Consider the following 3,984-nt stretch of genomic DNA (forward strand, 5'->3'; position numbering starts at 1 on the left):
TTTTTTTATGAGACAGGGTCTCACTCTGTCACCCAGGCTGGAGTGCAGTGGCGAGATTGCTCACTGCAGCTTTGACCTCTGAGGCTCAAACAAAACTCTGGCCAGAATTAATTATGGTTATCGGTCCCGGAAACAGGTTGCACAGGAGATCAGCAAAACTCCTTCTCTGGAGTGCTAAGAAAAAATAGGACAGTGGATCAGTGAAGGCTGCCTGAAGGTAGGAAATAATTTAGAGGACCACTTTGAGATTTCTTCCAGTCCAGTGATTTATGTTCAAGACTGGAAAAACTGACCCATTCTACAACCTTTGTGTCCTTGAGTGGTAGTCTTTGTATGCACTCTGAGTTTTTCAGTGAGTCTAAAAAAAATCTCAGACTTGCTCCTTTTAGGGGATTACCTGAAACAATTTAGCCAGGTAGTATTTCAGTGTATCATGATAATTGTTCATAATGATTGTTCTGAAGCATCTTAAGAACATACAACTTTTTTGAAATGTCACATTATTCATTCAAAAAGACTTCTTGGGCCTGGCACAGTGGCTCACACCTGTAATCCCAGCACTTTGGGAGGCCAAGGTGGGAGGATGACTTGGGCCCAGGAGTTCGAGACCAGCCTGGGGCACCATAGCAAGACCCTGTCTCTAAAAAATAATAATAATTTATACTAAAAAATAAAAGAAAAATAATTCTTGAATGTTATATACAAGGAACCATTCCAAGTGGTGGGGATATAGCAGTGAGCAAAAGTGACATCCCTGCCCTCACAGAGTTTGTATTCTAATAGCAAAAGAGGAGTGTAATAAATAAGTTAATCTTAAATGGTGATAAGTGCTATGTAGAGAAATCAAGCAGAGAAAGGGGATAAGAAGTACTGAAGGTGTAGGAAGTGGGGTTGTGGTTTTAAAGAGATGGGTCAGGAAAGGCCTCCCTGAGAAGGTGATCTCTGAGCAAAGACCTAAGAAGGAAAAGGGTGAAGCCATGCAGCATGGGGAAAAAGAGATCTAGGTAGAGGAATCAGCATATCAAAAGCAATGGCTTTCAGATGGAATGGGCCTTCATAGGGCTTTGGAAAGGCAGAGGCTTTTCCTTGGAGTGAGATGGCAAGTCACTGGAGGGTTCTGAGTAGAAGATTAGGACTTGGGGCTCCTGTGTTGACAATAGACTTAAGGAGGCCAGCATTGAAGCAGTGAGACTAGTTAAGAAGCCATTGCCATACAGCAAAAAGTTGGTGGTGGTGACCTGGACGAGGGTGGGGGTGGTAGTGGTAGCAGCAGAGGTCAGGAGGAGTGAGATTCTGCCAGTCTTGTGTAGATAATGCTAATGGCGCGAATACAAGAAAGAAGTGTCAAGGATGATACAAGATTTAAGTTAAAAAAAAAGTTAAGTTCAGTACAATTTGAATGTTAGGAAGAGTAAGAAATGTTAGTTTTTAATTCTTTGAAAATGATCCTGTTACAGGAACTGTCTCTAACTAGAATAATAATAATGGGTGTTGGGTAATTCCAAACACCCATTTCCAACAGGCCAAATAAAATGCATTATATATTAGTAAAGTTTTCTTTCTTTCTTTTTTTTTTTTTTTTAAGACAGTCTTGCTCTGTCGCCCAGGCTGGAGTGCAATGGCATGATCTCAGCTTACTGCAACCTCTGCCTCCTGGGTTCACCGGGTTCAAGTGATTCTCCTGCCTCAGCCTCCTGAGTATCTGAGATTACAGGCACCCACTACGACGCCCAGCTAATTTTTATGTTTTTAGTAGAGATGGGGTTTCACATGTTGGCCAGGCTGATCTCTCACTCCTGATCTCAGGTGATCAACCTGCCTTGGCCTCCCAAAGTGCTGGAATTACACAACGTGAGCCACCACGCCTGGCCATAGTAAAAATCTGTAAGTTTTTCAATTAAGTCACAAATCAAAAAAATTTCAGATTGTGTGCCGAGATGTTTTTAATAACAGCTTTGAGATATAATCCACATACTATACAATGTACTTAAAGTGTATAATTCAGTGATTTTTAGAATATTCAGAGTTGTGCAATCATCACTGCAATCAGTTTTAGAACATTTTTATCACCCCTTTAAAATCCCATTAGCGGTCAATCCCCTTTCACCTCATGGTCCAAATTCTCTCCACCCCCAACTACAAATCTACTTTTTGGCTAGGCAAGGTGGTGCACACCTATAATCCCAGCACTTTGGGAGCCCAAGGTGGGAGGACTACTTGAGCCCAGGAGTTCAAGAACAGCTTGGGAGACTGCCTCTACAAAAAAGAATTCTTTTTTTTTTTTTTTTTGAGATGGAGTCTCACTCTGTCACCCAGGCTGGAGTACAGTGACACGATCTCAGCTCACTGCAACTTCTGCCCCCTGGATTCAAGCGATTCTCCTGCCTCAGCCTCTCGAGTAGCTGGGATTACAGGTGCCCACCACCACGCCCAGCTAAGTTTTGTATTTTTAGTAGAGATGGGGTTTCACCATATTGGCCAGGCTGGTCTCAAACTCCCGACCTCGTGATCCACCGGTCTTGGCCTCCCAAAGTGCTGGGATTACAGGCATGAGCCACCGTGCCTGGCCTAAAAAAAAATTTTTTTTGTTTAAGTTAGCTGGGTGTGGTGGCTCACATCTGCAGTCCCAGCTACTCCGGAGGCTGAGGTGGGAGGATCACCTGAGCCTAGGAGGTTGGGGCTGCAGTGAGCCATGATCATGTTACTGCACTCCAGCCTAGGTGAAAGATGTCTCAAAAAAAACATACAAACCCCAAATCTACTTTTTACCTATTCTGGATATATCATATACATATAAACAGAACCATAGCTGTTGTGGTCTTTTGTGACTTGCTTCTTTGACTTAGCATAATATTTTCCAGGTTTATTGCCAAATAATATTCCATTGTATGGCTATATACTACATTTTATTTACCCATTCATGAGTTGATGGCCATTTGTTTTGTTTTGTTTTGTTTTGTTTTCACTTTTTGGCTATTGTAAGTAATGCTACTATAAACATTTTTGTAGTTTTCATATAAATGTGTTTTCATTTATTTTTGGTAAATACCCAGTAATAAAACTGCTGGGTTGTATGAACTCCGTTAAACTGAGGGGCTGGGTGCAATGGCTCATGTCTGTAATCCCAGCACTTTGGGAGGCTAAGGTGGGAGGATTGCTTGGGCCCAGAAGTTCAAGACCAGCCTGAGCAACATGGCAAACCTTTTAAAAAAAAAAAAAACAAAAAACGAAAAATAGCCAAGTATGATAGCATGTCTGTGGTCCCAGCTACTTGGGAGACTAAGGCGGGAGAATTGCTTGAGCCTGGGACGTTGAAGCTGCAGTGAGCTATGGTCACACCACTGCACTCCAGCCCAGGTGACAGTGAGGCCCTGTCTCAAAAAACAAAAAAACAACTGAAGAACTACCAGACTGTTTTCCAAAGAGGCTGCACTGTCTTGCATTCCCACGAGCAGTGTTTGAGGGTTCTAGTTTCTCTAGATTCTCACAGTACTTGTTGCTATATATATATATTTTTTTATTATAGCCATCCTGTTGGCTGTGGTTTTGATTTGCATTTCCCTAATGACTAATATTGAGCATCTTTTCATGTGCTTATTGGCCATTTGTATATCTTCTTTGGAGAAATGTCTATTCAGATTCTCTGCCTATTGTGCTAGATTTTTTTATTCAGGAAAATGATCACTTTACCTTGTAGATATCTTACAGAGATAGGCAGCCCTGCTTGTAAACCTTCGTCAGGATCCTAGAATACATAATACCTCTATTAGGTTAGGTAGGTTAGGAGCATAGGACCCTTTGGCAGGAATTCAGGGCCATTCATTTTGCATCTATTGAACAACTACTATGCATTAGGGTGTGGTAAAATGAAGATGAATAAGATGTGGTGGTCCTTGCCCTTGAGTTTATGGTCTACTAGGGGCCTGGGGGGAAAATGGCAAGTGAGTGACAAGTCCACAAGTCTCCAGAGGAGGTGGTGGCAGA

General features: G+C 42.1%; 1 protein-coding gene across 10 annotated transcripts in view; it reads left to right on the forward strand.

The window, feature by feature from the left end:
• Positions 1–3,984, forward strand: part of PRC1 (protein regulator of cytokinesis 1) — a 29,750-nt gene that overhangs the window by 1,868 nt on the left and 23,898 nt on the right. The window lies entirely within an intron of this gene.

This window comes from Rhinopithecus bieti, unplaced genomic scaffold (genome assembly GCF_001698545.2).
Source record: "Rhinopithecus bieti isolate Rb0 unplaced genomic scaffold, ASM169854v2 scaffold_39857, whole genome shotgun sequence".
In the NCBI taxonomy this organism is placed as follows: domain Eukaryota; kingdom Metazoa; phylum Chordata; class Mammalia; order Primates; family Cercopithecidae; genus Rhinopithecus; species Rhinopithecus bieti.